This window comes from Neolamprologus brichardi, chromosome 7 (assembly GCF_056152115.1).
Source record: "Neolamprologus brichardi isolate AB-2024 chromosome 7, ASM5615211v1, whole genome shotgun sequence".
Classification (NCBI taxonomy): domain Eukaryota; kingdom Metazoa; phylum Chordata; class Actinopteri; order Cichliformes; family Cichlidae; genus Neolamprologus; species Neolamprologus brichardi.
Window position 1 is genome coordinate 65,071,887 of NC_142110.1, and position 19,310 is coordinate 65,091,196.

General features: G+C 40.4%; 1 protein-coding gene across 2 annotated transcripts in view; it reads right to left on the reverse strand.

Moving 5' to 3' along the window:
- The window catches only part of smpd3 (sphingomyelin phosphodiesterase 3), a 108,999-nt gene that overhangs the window by 69,667 nt on the left and 20,022 nt on the right, over positions 1-19,310 (reverse strand). Inside the window, exon 2 of one of the 2 annotated variants that reach the window (XM_087844142.1) lies at positions 2,184-2,233. The exons of the other annotated variant lie outside the window; for it this stretch is intronic. The gene's annotated coding sequence lies outside the window, so the exon portion shown is untranslated. The remainder of the gene's footprint in view (positions 1-2,183; positions 2,234-19,310) is intronic. 2 annotated transcript variants of the gene reach the window in all.

Consider the following 19,310-nt stretch of genomic DNA (forward strand, 5'->3'; position numbering starts at 1 on the left):
GTAAATGGTAAATGTTTCTTATAATGAGAAATGATTCTTATATAGAGCTTTTCTACTCTCGTGGAGTACTCAAAGCCCTCTATACAACACGCCGCATTCACCCATACACACAAGCACTGTTGTCTATACTTTGCAGTGCTTTCTAACTAACATTCATACACATTTATACTCCAATGGATGCATCGGAGAGCAAGTGGGGGTTAGTATCTTGCCCAAGGATATTTGGCATGCAGACTGGAGAGCCAGGGATTGGACCACCAACCTTTGGTCAGCAGCTGAGCTCCTCTACCTGAGCTACAGCCACCTAAACTCATCCATCATTCATCCATTGATCCATCCATCATGTATCCATCTTCATCCATCCATCCATCATTGATCCATCTCCATCCATCCATCATCATTCATCTGTCAGTCATCCATTGATCCATCCATCCATCATTGATCCATCTCCATCCATCCATCATCATTCATCTGTCAGTCATCCATTGATCCATCCATCCTTCATTGATCCATCTCCATCCATCCATCATCATTCATCTGTCAGTCATCCATTGATCCATCCATCCTTCATTTATCATTCTCTAGCCATTGATCCCATCATCATCAATCCATCCACCCATCCATCCATCCATCCATCCATCACCATCATTGATCCATCACCATCCATCCATCATCATCCATCTACTGATCCACCCATCATCATTCATCCATCAGTCATCCATTGATCCATCCATCCTTCATTTATCATTCTCTAGCCATTGATCCATCCATCCATCCATCCATCACCATCATTGATCCATCACCATCCATCCATCATCATCCATCCACTGATCCATCCATCATCATTGATCCATCCATCCTTCATTTATCTTTCTCTAGTCATTGATCCATTCATCATCCATCCATCCATCCATCCATCCATCCATCATCCATCCATCCATCCATCACCGTCATTGATCCATCACCATCCATCCATCATCATCCATCTACTGATCCATCCATCATCATCCATCCATCAACCATCCATTGATCCATCCATCCTTCATTTATCATTCTCTAGCCATTGATCCCATCATCATCAATCCACCCACCCATCCATCCATCCATCCATCCATCCATCCATCCATCCATCATCATCCATCTACTGATCCATCCATCATCATTCATCCATCAGTCATCCATTGATCCATCCATCCTACATTTATCATTCTCTAGCCATTGATCCATTCATCATTCACCCATGTCTCTGTCCATTTATCCATCTATCCATTTAGCCAAGAGGCTAAATCCCTGCAATTGCAAGAAGTGAGGGGAGTCTCCTGATTATCCACAATCTGCCACCATCCATCCATCCATCCATGACCTCATCGACTCATTGAAGAGGTATGATTTTAGTCAACCAAACTTTTTAAACCTTGCAGTGTTACAGCACACATTACAACACTGTTTATTGTATTTTTAAGATATACGACAGAAGGTAATTATTTCATTGTTCTCAAATATCGATGAAACTCTGATATGCATTTAGAATAAGCAAAAGGAAGAGCAAGCAGAGAGTGAATCAACAAAAAGGAAGCAAACAGAGAGCTTACCCCCTGCACATAAACTCTAATCCAGACAAATTCACTCATTGCACTGACTCCATGCCGCCTGGCATTTAAGCCGCAATTTGCAGCCACTGCTCATTAAAATGTGCTATTTCTGGCTGCTCGTTTTAGGTTTCAGGAAGAAAAAAAGTACATGGACAATTCAAAATTCACTCATGCAAGAAAATCCTCTCACTACTTTCTGCTAGACTTGCTAATGTTCAAATTCAGATTCATCAGCCTCTCACTGGCATAAGCAAGTCAATATGAGCAGGTTTAAGTATCATAACTCAACTCCAAACAATTCATTATTAACAGTTGCATAATAAAACTCAAGCAGCACAGCTAGGACGAGAGGTGCAAGTACGACAATCACACAGAGAAAGTTACAGTCTACAGCAGTTTACATGAAGAGATGCTGGTGTGCCAATACAACGAACACAGAAATCATAACATTCAAAAACTCCATCAGTAAATTATGATGATAGTGCTGTGTAATGATGATTAGGTATTTTCTGGCTTTAAGTTTGTATCATAATTACACCTCACACAGATAAAGACAATGTGATTTTATGTAAAAAATAGTGTAATTATCACCTGTGGGGAGATTAATGCTCTTTCGACTGGATCCAGCAGAGCACCGGGATCTTAAAAAAAAAGGAAGAGAAAATTAGCAAATGCCAGCTAAAAACGCTCGTTCATTTCAAAGAAGGACGTTTTTGTACCGCATGTTTTCATTTGTTTGTTTCTAATTTTCACATTTTCTTTTCCTGCTGCAAAATGACCTTGATGGTTGCCTGAGTAGAAAATGATATATTATAGGCACATCTTCTTAGTGTATGTGTCTATACGTCTGCATGTACCCTCTCTCCTCAAACACTGTCATATTATAACACTGTCCCTTCATATTATACTTATTTCATTCCCTGTAAATGCAATTTTAAATTCTCTGGTTGCATTTTTTTTCCTACGTCACTTAATGAGCACCCAAAATTTGAACCGGCAACACAACTTTATTCAGTGAATTATATAATGACTTGAAAAAGCGCTGGAAGTCTGGCAAAAGCTCCCATAAGGTGGGTTTGAGATTGATAAGTAAAGACTTAACTGAACACCATAAGAATTAGTTTTTGTCCATAACTAAAGTATCCACCCAATTACATCATCCTATCATCAACCTTTAACTCTGCTGCAGTCTTTGCTCATTGTATTCATCTTTTTTGCCACTTGAAGCGACATTTAAGCGGCCTTTAAAAGCTTCCACTTTCCTCAGCTTCTGTGGGGAGTTTACCTTTTGAAGGCTGCATCAACGACCACACCCAGAAAAACAAACCTCAGTCAGAGCTGACAGATCAACGAGCACAAACCGGCACATTTGGCCTTATCAGGGGAAGCTCAGCGGTGCATAATTTATAGCCAAATACGTCGCCTTGCAGGAAGAGACAGAAATACAACGACGGAAAAAGAACAGCGACAACGTCAGCAGACACACACACACGTTGGAAACACACACATGTTAAGGTACAGGCACACAATATTTTTTAAAAAAGGTATATATATGCAGAGTTAGATATTCTGTACATGTAGTAAGTCAGCTTGTACTGCAGATAATTCCTTTGTTAGGGGAGCTGATGTCTGCTAATTAGCACTTCCGTTTGTTTCTAAAATCCTGCTGCCGCCGAGATTTCACCAGAGGATCAATGTCGACTAATGAGGACAAATATTATATCTGTATTTTTATCTCTCGCGCAGGAAACCTTGAATTTACACAACCCCCCTTGTGTTTAATAACACTGCTCAACTATCACTTAAATAAAATCTAGAAAATCATTTTTTGCTCCATAACAGGCTGCACAGGTCAGGTGGCCAAGCAGCTGAATCGTTTTAACTGACCAGCGTTGCACGGATGGTTTAGTGCTGTGGGCCAGAGCAATATGAAATAAACCAGGGATCAGTAATAAAGCCTTCAGTTCAGCTTTGTTTTAGAGGTGCTTCAAGTAAGAAGCTGTCTGTGAGGTGCAAACCAGGGATAGCAGAAAGAGATACAAGCTGCTGATGACAGATCATTTGACTTGACTAAGTGGAGAATATTAGCGTCAGCCCGCATTCACTAAAATGCGACTGACAAAGTTTAAATGAAGATTTCTTGTTTCTCTTTAAGTATTTGGCAGTTTCAATCAGTGAGGCGAAAGTCTAGCATTAGAAACTGATGGAGACTGGGAGATGTGGAAAATCTAACATGACAGGGAGTGCAGGAGTTGCAAGTCGAGCAATCTGCATGTTAATAAACACCACTTTGTTCGTGCTGCTATTTTTTGTGCTTATTCTGTTCGCAGTGTGAGTCAAACTCAGGAATTTGATCCACAGCCACGTGTGACCAGCAAACAAACAGCTTCTGCACAGTTGTTTCTGTTTTTAGACGTTATAATAGACATTTAGATTATAAATATAATATTTATAATATTATAAATAACATTACTGTTGACGTCTTTTGTGTTAAATTAATATTATAAATATTATATATATTATATAATATTATATATATTTATAATATTATATATATTTATAATATTATAAATAATATTATAAATATTATATAATATTATATATATTTATAATATTATATAATATTATATATATTTATAATATTATAAATAATATTATAAATATTATATAATATTATATATATTTATAATATTATATAATATTATAAATATATATAATATTATATATATTTATAATATTATATATATTTATAATATTATAAATAATATTATAAATATTATATAATATTATATATATTTATAATATTATATAATATTATAAATATATATAATAGACACTTTAACAGCGATAAACATGCTGCACTTTAAAAAGCTAATTCCCCGCTTGGCTATAGGTTACCAAAATATTTTAGTTTGATGATGTTGTTTGTTTGTCTGGCAGCACGGTGGCACGGTGGTTAGCACTGTTGCCGCACAGCAAGAAGGTTCTGAGTTCAATTCCACCATCAGGCCGGTCTTTCTGTGTGGAGTTTGCATGTTCTCCCCGTGTTTGTGTGGGTTCCCTCCGGGTACTCCGGCTTCCTCCCACCGTCCAAAGACATGCAGCTTGTGGGGATAGGTTAATTGGATAATCCAAATTGCCATTAGGTGTGAATGTGAGCGCGAATGGTTGTCTGTCCCTGCGACAGACTGGCGACCTGTCCAGGGTGTACCCCGCCTCTCGCCCTATGACAGCTGGGATAGGCTCCAGCGCCCCCCGCGACCCTGAAAAGGAGAAGCGGAAGCGAATGGATGGATGTTGTTTGTAAAAATCGAATGTTTTGCGCTGTGGAGTTGCTCCGCTATTAAACACGTCACTGTGGCAGCGATCTGCTTTCTGTCATTCACTGTGGGGTTTATATGAGGTACACATACGCTGTTATGACGGCAGCTGAATTTGTGGGTCAGAGAACCAAAACAAGCACTAAAAAAGTCTAACAAACAGATGATCATTACTGTTGACGTCTTTTGTGTTAAATTAACCTGCGTTTTAATATAAAAATGTGCCTTAATGCACCTTTAAAATCTGCCTGTAAAAAAAAAAGGGAAGGTACATGTTGACCCTGACCACAATATCCAGCTGAAAATATGAACTGTCGTAGCAAACACACAACAGTTATGGTTATTTTCATAACCATAACCATTTAAAATGACTTTATTAATTTCTGTGCCAAAGGTTAACTATGTGACCTCGATTATTTTTTTAAGTGGCTTTAAGTGGCTTTTAAACTATTTAGCGCCTCCTGCCATTAATGAATCATCGGCATTGCCCTGTTTTACGTTAGAGAGATGAAAACTTGCAGCAAGAGTGCAATTTCAACACAAACGCGCTGAGTGGTGCTTTAATCAGAGAGCAGTGTGGGAGTTTATCCCTTAATGAGACAAAAACAATGACACTTCAAAATTACCTTCACTCATTTACATACGTAATCATCAGTGCCATTAAAATAAGGCAAAATACCATTTATGACACAATGTGGGGGATACTTGGAACAATATCAGGACTAAATTTTGATATTTTCTTTGTTGTTTTCATCTCCCTGGCTTCACAAAGCCAATATGATGAAGGAAAAGCGACAATGTATAATAATGTAGCTTTGGAGTACAGCTCAAGCTAACAATTTCTCCAATCACACGCTCAAACAATCACCTAATAGGATGCGCACCTCGCTGTACTGTGAGCTCATTAGGACGCTCTGATTGACAGCCAAGATGTCAGTGATAAATGAATATGTCAGCTTGGGACCTGCAGTTTGCTAAAGTTCACTCAGAGAGCTTCATTTCAGAGAATTCCCCCCTCAGCCCCGATCAATATCGTCTGTCTGGATAAACAGGAGAAAAACTGTGTGCGAGCGCCAGCAGGACAATATGGAAGGTCAATAATGTCGTGTTCACTCGTGATTGTTCGAACTCATCAGCAGTATGTGCGCGTGACGTGTCGGTGAGGCACAGAACGCATGCATTGTTTGAGTGAATACCGATGTGTCGGATGATTACGAACTGGAGTACTGAATCACAGGTTCGGGGATTCAAGCAAATATGAGCAACCAAACAACCAAAATAAGACCCATAAGAGACATAAATGTTGAAAATCAACAGGAACATTAGCAACAGGGATTCAAATCGCCAAAATAAGTCAGCAGTTCCAATACAGAATAAATAAATAAAGCAAGTAAATATTTGTAAAGGAGTTAAATAACAGATGAAAACGTGTAAAACCCCAATTAAATGACTTAAAAATCTGCATGATCACAAGAAAGTGACAATAACAATTATTTGTAGTCATTTCTGCAGTGTTCAATTCAATTCAATTCAATTCAATTTTATTTATATAGCGCCAAATCACAACAAAAGTTGCCTCAAGGCGCTTCATAGATACAGAGAAAAACCCAACAATCATATGACCCCCTATGAGCAAGCACTTTGGCGACAGTGGGAAGGAAAAACTCCCTTTTAACAGGAAGAAACCTCCGGCAGAACCAGGCTCAGGAAGGGGCGGGGCCATCTGCTGTGATTGGTTGGGGTGAGAGAAGGAAGACAGGATAAAAGACATGCTGTGGAAGAGAGACAGAGATTAATAACAGATATGATTCAATGCAGAGAGGTCTGTTAATACATAGTGAGTGAGAAAGGTGACTGGAAAGGAAAAACTCAATGCATCATGGGAATCCCCCGGCAGCCTACGTCTATTGCAGCATAACTAAGGGAGGATTCAGGGTCACCTGGTCCAGCCCTAACTATATGCTTTAGCAAAAAGGAAAGTTTTAAGCCTAATCTTAAAAGTAGAGATAGTGTCTGTCTCCTGAATCCAAACTGGAAGCTGGTTCCACAGAAGAGGGGCCTGAAAACTGAAGGCTCTGCCTCCCATTATACTTTTAAATACTCTCTGCCTCTTTAAATACTGTTTGGACTGGAATACCAAATATAGTCCCCCCTTAGTTTGGAGATTATATCCTTTGAAATTTAGGAACTATTCAAGATTCAATTCCCAATCCACTGTTATATACTGTAGCACCAATTCATTACAAAAGTCTCGTCATTTATCTTTATATTACAAGGTGATGAGAGAAAATCTTCAACAATGAGATGACCCACAAAGCAACCACATTACCCGCCTTCACAACATTAACCCTGGATGATAAAAAGTGACGCTTGCATTTCCGGGTGACCCTCAGTGACGAGTTGAGAGTAAAATGCGCCTCGCTTTTCCCCGTGCATGCCGCAGACATGACCAACCTTGACAGAACCTTGTCAGCATTTGACATCCAGGGTGTCAGACCGGGCTGACACAAAAGAAGATGCCACTCACTTATGGACAGTATAGATGAATGGGGCCGCTGTTTAGACTAAAGACTTTGATCCCAGGTTGTAGCTTCTATAATTCTCCCTTGTGAAACATAGTATGACCAAGATTTAAATGAAACTTGCTATGAACCAAAATGAGTGACTGAGACCACAAACTCAGCAGCAAAGTGTTTACATATGTAAAGTCAGAGAGCCACTTTCTCAAACCTCTATAGGAAATCGTTTTGGAACCACAGCTGTTGCCCCTGGTGGCCATTAAATGGGATTAATTAGGTTTAACAGACTTTTCAGACCCAGAAACTACGTGCAACTTTTATTCTATCGATGATTACTGCAAAGACACAAACAGGAGACACAAAATATTGACAAGTGGGTACAATATGACCTATATTTTACCCAAAGTGACCTAAATTGACACATGAAGCATCAAAAACAGACGTAAAACACACAATCTGAACAATATGGAACGTGAGCAGCAAAAAGAAAGAAGACAAATGATAACAAACGAATAAAATGAGAAAAAAATGTGACGAAAAGATGTAAAACAGTCCAAAGTTTTGCCCTCAAACCCACTGTAATGACCTAAAATATTAAATCAAACCAAAATCTGAAGCAAAACCTCTGAAAAACAAACCGTTTATGACACGCACAGGTACAAACAGACATCATCGGTCTGCGTGCTGTGCAGGTCTGTTGTTTTACACGTCTGTGCTCATTTGAGACGGTTAGTTTCTAATCCACCCGTGATTGTTGGGCAGCACGGTGTGGTGCAGCAGCTGAATGGAGCCTATCAGTGATAAATGCCCTTTTGATATTTAGGAGAAAGAACAGAGCTCTGAGTGACACACAAGGACAACACACACACATCCACTACACAAACAGCTCAGGGGACTGTGGTGAAGAAATAGTGATAGGAGCAATAAAGCCATCTGGCAGAAACTAAAATAGTGTTGGAGTGCACATCAGAGCGATTACACCCTTCATGCGTCTACGCATCTTTAAATTTTCCTCGCCGTCACTCATTTGTCTCATCTTTGTCTTCTGCGCTCATTTCCTGCTTCTGGTTCTCACACACAGCAGCCTGTGCAGGACCAGCGCTCGATCCAGCGAGCGCAACACGAACGCAGACACACAGGAGCATGCAAAGGCCAGTGACGTCGCTCTGCTCGCAGCATGCTCCAGGGAGTGCTGTTGTCATGGTGACCTAGTCACATGCACTTAGTAACTGTACTACTGTGGCTGCCTGTCACTGTACGGGGAGCGCAGATATGACACAGCTTCCACTCTCACATACATGCTGAAGCCTCTTATATAATGCAGGGGGGTTGGTGTGTCAGTGTATTTGCTCATGCTTTATGGCCCATCAGGCGCTATAATAGATGCAAGTAATCCCCAAGTCACACGTTTTGCCCTGGATGATTGTTTTCCAATCAATTAAGAACTGCGGCTTCATGTTTCCATCAACAGCGAAGCAATCTAGGCTGAAATCGGGCCTTTGGGAAGAGTTGGGCAGAACAACAACTCCCACGAGCGCCCTGACTTTTCTTCTGGACTCGATAAACCGTCAAATTATTTATAATCAGTGGGAGGAGAGCCTGCAGCTGATAACCTCGATAATTCAGAGTATAGCTGATCTCAGGGGCTTCACATGTGTGCCTTTGTGTGACACATATATGTACAGAACAGTGAGAAAAGCTTTGACTTCTTGAAGTTAAGTGTTTTCAAAATAAGGCTGTGAATATATTGCAATACTATGAATGTGGGACTGGTGTTGGACTTATGTTTGGACGTAGTTTGGGGAAGGATTTTACAGTACTTTAAAGCTAACTTTTACCGTCTTTCTGGCAAATTTAGAATCATTTAAAACTAGTTTGGGGTGATTTACACTGTTTTTTAAGAAATGAGCTTCCTCCGAAAGGTGGCTGGCCTCTCCCTTAGAGATAGGGTGAGAAGTTCGGCCATCCGGGAGGGGCTCAGAGTAGAGCCGCTGCTGCTCCACATTGAAAGGAGCCAGCTGAGGTGGTTCGGGCATCTGACAAGGATGCCTCCTGGGCGCCTCCTGGGTGAGGTGTTCCAGGCATGTCCCACCGGGAGGAGGCCCCGGGGTAGACCCAGGACACGCTGGAGAGATTATATCTCTCGGCTGGCCTGGGAACGCCTTGGTGTTCCCCCGGATAAGCTGGAGGAGGTGGCTGGGGAGAGGGAGGTCTGGGCCTCTTTGCTTAGGCTGCTGCCCCCGCGACCCGGCCTCGGATAAAGCGGATGAAGATGGATGGATGGATGTTTTTTTTAAATCTGCACAGTTTGGGATTTTGCTTTCAGAATGGACTTAAGTGGTTTCCAGAGTGTAGAATCAATTGGCAAAATTTCAGAATGCTTTCAGGCTGATTTTGAACGGGTGTTAATGTGGTTTGGGACTTGATTTCAGACTGGATTTGAACTGTTTTGATCGGGTTTCGGACTTGATTTGCACCACTTTTAGGCTGGATTTGGAGGTGGTTTCAGAATGGATTTAAGTGGTTGTCAGATCCCTCTTAGACTGGCTTTGGACATAAAATGTGGGTATTTCAGAAAGTTTGACTTGATTTTGGAGAACATTTTGCACTTTTAGACTTTAGACTTAAACTGATATTAGATCAGTGGGATTGGGTTGATCTGAGACCTGTATTGAACCTGAACTTGCAGACTTGCCACAGTATTTTCATGGCTTTTGACTTCCTTGTTGTTTAATGTAAATCTCAGCCTGATTTCATGATCTTCAGATCAGGTCACCGTGGGAACCAGACCACCCTCGTTCGCTAGTGGCTGATGACAGTTTTTGATGACCGTGGTTTGGACCACTGGATTTTTCCCTACCCCAGAATGAAGTCAGACGTCTCGTTGGTACTGCACGATTATGCAGTTTCATTTAAACAGCGTCCCATCACTGTTTTTCATAGCAGGTTTTACTCTTTTCCTAAAAATGTTTTCAACAATGCTTCGAGACACAGAAAAGGTGAAAAGAAAAGATCAAAGAGAGAAAGAAAAAGATTCCTCAGTTGATCTTGTAGCCTAACTGCCAGGTACTATCACTATCACTATCAATAACTTAATGAATAAATAAAACAGAGGCATTCTGGTCCATCTGTGTCAGTTCCAAGCCATCCATTTCACATCAGAAAATTCACAGTGACACTAAAGCTCGCGTCCACCCACTGATGCTGTGTAAGGATCACATGCACGTCTGGTCCGGTATTGCACTTTGTCCCTTGACTGCCTGTTACACAGATATTAGTGATGAGTGTTAAAGGTTAAATTTTCCCACTTTCTGTCTTGTCAAATTGAAAACAAATCCTGCCCTTCAGAAATCTATGATTATCTTAAGCTATCGAGAGATCACTCCCTCCTCTTCTCATCCCGTTGTTGCGTCTCTTTTTTCAGTGCGATTGTGCTGCTGTAACATGGTTAGTTGGAGACATATAATACCATCACTGTGAGGTACACTAGAATCAGCAGGGTAATTTGATCAGGGCTCGCTGCCACCTGCTCTTGAGCAACATTTCAGCTCTCATGATAGCAAATGAACTGGGCAAGGCTGGCTCAGATCAGGAGGTTTGTTTTTTGATTCTGGCATTGAAAACGCTGCAAACATGAGATATGAGGAGGAGAGAAACTGTTCAGATTCATACAAAAGCTTGTGAAAGCACCACTGCAGGCAGCCAACGGTCCACGCTTTCAACAACAGCTTGGACCGAAAATGAAAGCAAACAGAATATCCATTGTGATGGATGACAATTGCATAAAAACACTCAGCAGTAACATAAACATATATCATTTGGAGTAAATGGGTTGCAACATCACCACGATGGTCCTTCAGCAGAGTGACACTATAGCTTTTATTTTAACCCGTGACCTTTTGTTTCATGTCGCCCTCTCCTTCATGTCTGGCTCTCCCACATTTACCGTCTCTCTTTGCAGTAGATGATCTAATAAATCGCTGTGCAGAGCAGCGCACACTCACCTCTGGACTTTTACATAACACAAAGGCTGCTATTAGAGCCTCTCTGCCATTAACCTGCTTTTGATTTAGAGCCCACATCAGTGTGTCATCAACTGTGTATGACGGCAACTGTGACTTGTAAGCACAGCAGAGTACTATGCAGTGAAGTACAGTGATATTTTTACTGCAGCCACATTGTAAAACGTGTTTTCAATGCTAAAGTTTAAAAATGCATTTTTATGAGGATTATAGAAATGGCAAAAATGTTTAATGTTAACATTTTATGACTGTCACACTCATCGAAACTCTTTTAATGTTTTAAGCGCTGCAAAAACAAATGAGCAAACAACAAAAATGTACCGAAGGATTAAAGTTCATAGAGCGATCATTATTCTGACACATACAGTGTAGGTAAGGTCGAATCCAGTCAGCCACAACAATGATTAACACTAACGTTTTGCTGTAACATCACTGATCAGTTTCTGTGGTTTTGCAGGAATTTCCATTCCTCGCAGCTCGTGTACTGACAGAGTCGTTGGTCTGCCCTTTATTGAGGCATTCAGAGAATTATTGGCCCACTTTTTAATGTCCCAGCTGCCAGTGTCCATCTCTGTGCATGGCGAAAAGTTTATTTTCATTTCAGCCTCTTTTAAATTAGTTCTACTACGTCATACGCTTGACCTGATCAGGCTGCAGGGCTCCTGAACTGCAGCATCATAAACTAGCAGGTTTATTATATAAAAGTGTGCTCACATGTCATGCATTTCCATTCACACCTTTTGTATGTGGGCTTTGTTATGTAGATCACAAATCTGACTGGGGTTTGTCTTTGTTTCACCAGCTAAATGTAAAACAGGGCTGCTATCCACCAAAAAGCAGGTAAAGTGCACCTGAAACAGTTTTAACTGACATTACCAAGAACAGGAACAATTAAATACATACAATAAATAAAATATTGACTACAATTTACTCTTCTGAACCATATAATCGATTTGCCAATGATGTAATGTGCTGTAAAAATATAACCAAGTAGTCATTGGTGTCTGGCTAACTGCAGCTATCTCAGGCCTTAGCTTAAGCTAGTTTCTCTGCATATTTCCAGATTTATTATCTTTAAAGTTTTCATGACTGAAAAACTAGAAACAACTTTGTTGACTTTTTGTAAACAAATAAAAGGAGAATTAATTTGCATGAGAGATAAAAATAGTGCTAAAAGATCGCTAGCTAAGCTTAGCAGCAAATCTTCTGGAAATATATGTGTTTATCCTTATTTAAGTTAAAGTCCTTAATTTAAATTGATTAAAACAATTATTTACACTGATACTTGACCAGTTTGCAGGAAGTGAAGTAAGCTAATGTTTGCTTAGGCGAAAGGAAGAAGTAAGCTAGTACTAGCAGCCTTCTTTCCTTGCAGGTTAACATCCACTTGCCTGTGCACAATGTATTGTTTAAATGCCAGACACAATCAATATACAGTCATTCACTTTCTAGATCAGTTTTAAGAAGCACTGCATCATCTATTTCCACCTAGCTTTTTATGTCTTCCGTCAGAGAGAGAAGGTGCGGTGGAGCGCCGCCGTCTGCATGACTAGCTAGTATTTCTGGTGCTGACCAACGTTCCCTATAATTTTTCATGTGTCTGAGCAAACACACAAACTCCCTGAGCGTCCCTTGGACTACTGTGAGCGACATTAGTGCACTGTGGTCACGCCAGCATCGAATCCATCCAAGTTACATGCTTTATTAAAAATAATCATTTACAGCATTTACATTTATGTTAGACTACTTTTAATTAAGTGCTTTAGCCCACTTACAATGAAAATTTTAAAAAGTCTTGTTCATGACCTGTGTAGTATGTTTACACTATTGGAAGTAAAAAATAACTTGAACTCCAATTTTGAAAACACAACTTTCTTTTTTTTATATATGTATAAAGCTGTGACTTGTATTATGAATATGAGTCTGTGGTCTGGGAGAGAGTCTGTAACTCTCTGTCTGCAAAATACAGGATATAATGACCAATGTTGGGCAATTAATTATATAGTTACTTCTTCAAAAAAGTAACTGAGTTATGCAAACAACAAATTTTTTTGCAGCTGTTTACCTAAAAATGCAGCCAAGGCGTTTTTTAAAATAAAGATTTCAAACTATTTACAGAACAATCAGCTGTTCTGCATCAAATCTGATGCCACACAAATTATTTGTGCCATTCCAAAAAATAATTACAAACTACACAAGACAACACACTAACTTTAGACTCCAAACACGCTAAACGTCGCAAATCTATGCATCTCCAAACACCGCTGTCACTCCTAAAACCTCCCCCTTTTCTAAACAACTAAATGCCATGTTGTCATATCATTGGTCGACATGGTACATTTTTCCACCAATAGGAAAGGGTCGGGATTTTTTGGTTTTGTCTTTGCTCACAGGCTTTCCAGCGCTTTCCTTATAAAATGCCATGTTTACCGTTTCTTCTCGCAGTAAATATAAACAATGATAGTATTCAGGAAGAAAACGAACAAACATATATTTTTATCATAACTCTGGTTTTACGTGGCCGATCAACACAATTTAAAAACTGGTATAAAGTCCTCACTTTTTCCATCGATTGTTCCGTCTGTCCTGCTCACATCTCCAATGGTTGTACACGTTGTCATTAACGTGGCTTCACTCCACATCAGCCAGGCCGCTTTGCTAGCTAAAACACCGGTGTCGGCACATAAGGACGCTGTCATAGCCTGTCAACAACGTTAGCTCGGTATATACGAAAGTGAATCGCATCATTGGCTGGAGCAGCCAGTCAACGGTCACTTACTGACTCACACTGTAAAACAGAATTGTTCAATTGTTAATGTATTTATTTTAATTTCAATTCACATTAGATTTTTTTTTGTGCGCAGAGAGCGTGCCAGCAGTGCGCGATTGAGCACGCGCGCAGCTTAGAGGGAACATTGGTGCTGATTACACGGGGCAGCAATGTTAATTAGGGATGCACCGATACCGATACTGGTATCGGGTATCGGGGCCGATACTGTAAAATGTGTGTGTACTCATACTCATAAAAGTTAACCGATACCATGAACCGATACTAACTTATTTCATTAATCAGAGGGTGGCTTGTCATTTTTGTTGTAGTTTTTTAGATTATTTATTATTATTTTATTTATTATTTCATAATTTATTTCATAATTTTTTATATTTTATTATTTATTTAATAATAATTATTTTGTTTGTTTGTTTACAATATGGACACTCTGCAATAATTTAAAAGTTTATTTTATTCTCAAACCTAATTTGTATTTATTTTATTCCAAACAGAAGTGTTTATTTATTATTCTGAAAGCTCGAGACAGTGCCAATAGTTCAGTGATATTTTGTTAAATTACAATGTGGAGACTCTGCAATAATTTAACAGAAGTGCTTATTTTTCACTTGAAATTTTTTTGTGGTCATTTTTATTACGATTTTATTTTTTATCGGCAGAGAATAAAATAACACCTGTCTTCCAATTAATTGTATTTGTGTGTGTGTGGTAGAAGTATCGGTTTTTGTATTCTGTATCGGCAAGTACTCAGATCCAAGTATCGGTATCGTATCGGTTTGAAAAAATTGGTATCGTTGCATCCCTAATGTTAATGTGTAGTAGTTATGTACATCCCCAAATATAACCTTAACACATGAATGCATAAATCAAAAGCTTTATGGTCCTCACACGCGGCTCACTCATTATAAAACAGAATTTTGTACTTCAGACTTCAGTTCATGTGAGATCTTAGATACGATCCATGTAAAAGAGGCTCCAGTTCTCACACAGATAATTTTCATGCTCTTTTTTGTTTTTCATAAAGGAGGACGAGGAGAAAAGCTCAGACAATGATTTTCTTTGCACTCTGTTCTGTTCTTTACGGACTGTTTAACACTAATTGGCGATGCAGTTGAGCAAGAAGATTTAAAAAGTAGCCTAAGTACAGTAAGATACACAGTTAAGCCACTCAGCTGCTCTAATGACTTACTAATGTCTCCTTTCTGCAAATCATCTCACACCTCAGTCACAGCTGCACTTTTATCTGACAGCCATTGTAAGGCAGTTCATTCAGACTTATACACTGCGAGGGTCTATTAGCTACATTCAGATTCAATGGATTACAGTCATGACTCGCAATTACCCAGCAGCCCTCTGGGCACTCATCCATGTGGGTTCAGGGTAGGGGGCAATGGAGCTCGGTCAAAAAATGTGCGTTCATGTTTTCTGCTCATGCCTATATGTACATTTGCATGCGTGAGCTGCTGCTGGGTGTGCTCGCTCTCGAATCCAGGGCAGCCAGTTTGTAGTGGATCAATACCTCCGTCTGATGGAGGTCAGTGTAGCAGTCTACTCAGTATAACAGGAGAAGGCAGCAATCCACACTGCAAAAACTCCCTTACTAAAAACATCCGAAAATACTATGTTAATAATATGTATATGTGTTACCTTCAAATAAAAAAACAAACAAACAATGCTAGCTAGTAAATAAAAAAAACATCCATAATCACAGCTGAAGCAGGGCCAAAAACTGCAGTTCCTCTAATGTCATTCCCCATAGACTCCACTGTAAAATAAGTTTTGTAGCATTAAAAAGCATGTTTAATGCCTGCTGCTGCTGCAAAGAAATGTCTTTACAGGTAATTTAATTCAGAACTATCATACAGTGGGTCAATTTGACTGACGGGAAGTCAGTGGAAAATTGTGTTTTTATATTTTGTTTTGTATCAGACTGTGTGTTGGTACATAGTGTTGATTTTATTTGCATGATTTTATTGTAATAGTGATATTGCATGTTTGATTACTGATATTCCTATTGCATGATTTTATCCCCATATTTATAGTGTGTGTTTAGTGTTGATTGTATAGTATTCTTTTTATTCCACTGTGGATTAAGTAGACAATTGTAGGCACCTGTGAGGTGGGGGCGTTCCCCGAGGTGGCCTATCAGCCGCCAAACTGACTGAAGGGAGATAGTGGTCGTGTCCAAATTCATGGGCTGCATCCTCCTGAGGACCCGGCCTTCGCGGTCTACGTGGGCCGGGTCCTCAGGAGGTCGGGTAGGCCGGAAGTAAACGGCTATGGAATTGGACGGTCTAGCCTTCTCGATCTACTCCCGCCCTTAATTCAGAGTATTTCCGGTTGTCAGCGCCACGGCACCAAAATCGAAAATGGACCCCGAAATCTTTCTCCGTTATTGTGTTCATTTTTAATTATCAACGAGCTAACCCACATTCTCGCCTGAAAATATGTTTAAAGTTTATTTTGTGGTCCAGAAAGATTAATAAGAGTAATTTTAAAACTTAGTAGCGGCCGCCATTGCCGGAAACTGGAGCTTGGCTGGGCCGCGCTATGAATTCTGGGATACGGTGGGCCAAGAAGGACACACCCGACCCATCCTTCAAATTCGGGGAAAAGGAGGACGCATTTGTCAGCTGCATTCGGAGGAGTCTACGAATTTGAACAGCCTTCGGCGCGTCGCTGTGACGTAATCGGTCTACAAATGCGGCCTCAGGAGGATGCAGCCCATGAATTTGGACAGGACCAGTGAGCGCAATGACTGGAGGAGAGACACACGAAAAGTGAAGAGCTGGAAGCAAAACATGTGCAAGCCAGCACGGACACAGCCAAATTTAAGCTGGTCGCCATCGCCGCTGCTAAATGAAGTCACTGAAATGGACCAGGTGATGCGTTATTGTTGCTTTTTTGAGCATTTTAATGGAATTATGTGACAAACAGGCTGTCCGAGCAGTTCATGCTTTACTTCTGAACCAGTGACTTTCTTATATTTTATAAGCAGGTCTGTTTTCGATGCAGATTCTTAGCCAGGCTTTCTAGTATTAGTTAATTACTCTCATCCCACAATCTCATCCTAACAAAGTAATTTTTTACCTCAAAAAAACTAACCGAAATACTCACACTGAAGTCCACTGAGCCCAGAAACCAATGGGTGATGTCACCATCTTTCAGGAAAAAGAAAATGAATGATACCAGCAGACGAACAGCTCCAGCCACACTCATATTTTTCAAATCTTACTCAGCCTTTCTCTGCATTCACTCCTCTCCTCCCTTCTCTGTTTCCTTCCACCCACGTCACAGCAAACAGCATAGACTCTTTCACATAATGCTATCGCAGACATGGAGGCAGACACACAAGAGCTTTCATGTTCGGTACATTAAGTCATCAATACATAACCGGGACACTGAGAAGCATATTAAACACTCGCATGTGCATCCAAAACAAACACACACTGTGCTTTCCCCTTTGGCCCTGCTGCAGATAAAGCAGCGCAGCTTACTCAGCTGTGTGCTGATCCACCGTCAACACACAATCATGTAAAAAGAGTTTCACTCCCTTTAAACCACCAAAGTACATCTAATGTTAGGACTGCTGCACTCTCTCCCGAACACGTTGCGGTGTTTCTGATGATCTAAGACTTTAATTATGTTCGGGTTCCTGCCCAAAGCAGCCTGTGGTCATCTCCCCACCACGCTCCCAGTAGCAAGGTCATATTTTCTGATTCCTCTCAACAACCCAGTAGAGAAGATCAGCTTTGCCACGCTTTAGAAACACTGTGGGAAATTCACACAGAAAAGCGCGGTGCTAACTTCTATGACAGGTTGCTGAAAACATTCACACGGACACTCAAAGCTGAAAATAAGTTTCAGCCTGGCCTTGGCTGCGCTTCGAGGGGAAATGTATGTTTGCTTAAGCCGAGCAGCTAGAAACATGACTGCAGACAGCCTCGAATGGAACAAAAAGAGAAGAAGGGGAAATGTGCTAGCAGCCTAAAGGAGCTGATGTGTATTAGCAGGAATTCACAGTCAGTTTCCACGAGCAGATCAGATTACTGGCTCCGAAAACAGTTTAGTGTCTGCGCTTTAGTCAGTCGGTCAGTCACACTACATCCATTGTAATTTGGCTGACTCTCCTCCTAATGGACACGTGTGAAGGACATGCAAGCAAGCCAGTCCCTTATAACGAGTGAAAATGAAACCGTGTGCTCTCGCGTGCCATCTGAACGCGCAACGTTTTTAGCGAGACAAAAACCTGCCAGAAGACAAAGGGGGTGTGTACACAGACACGTTTTTTTCCCCAGCTGAGAACACTGGACGCTCTTTTGTAAATGCCCAGCTGGGAGTGTTTGAGAGCGCTTCGAAAGCACAGCATTTTTTTTTCTTCAGCTGTGATGCTTTGGTTGCTATGATACAGAATATTCATGGGAAAAATGTATTGCAAGCTCAGTGGTTTTCAAACTGTGGGGTGCGCTCTACTGGTGGGACACAGACAACCAGTGGAAAAGTATCAGTTTGAATGATTAGGATTTTTATCATTAGTTGTTATTCTTAACTTAACTGGTACATCAACAGTAAACGAAATGTTTTTCAAGCAATAAATTTCATATCGCTTTTGGTTGTTTGGGCGATTTCATTCGGTAAAGACACAAATGCTTGGATGGCAGCCGAATTAAACTCAGCTCTGTTGTTTTTCAGCACTTGGTTGGTCTTCCATTTGGTATCCTCTTACACTGTAATTGGATGGCTGGGTAAACAGCAGCCACACTGTTGGCAATCGCGGTAAAATTGCAGCGCTGCTACTGAAAATGACTAAAAAAATAACAGCGATGCTTTGGTCTACAAACCCACAACCTCTTGTAAAGGTGCCGGCTACACATGAGGCTAACGTGCAATGGTGTGCCTGCAGTGATATACCACCAAAACCCTGGTTGGTGTGGGGTTTTTATACATGTGAACATCTGCTTGCAGAATAATAGACGATCTATTTTTGCAAAAGAGAAATAAAACAAAAGTTAAGCTGTCTTTTTGTAACCGCAGGGCCACATGTGCATACACAGTAAAGGCAACGACAT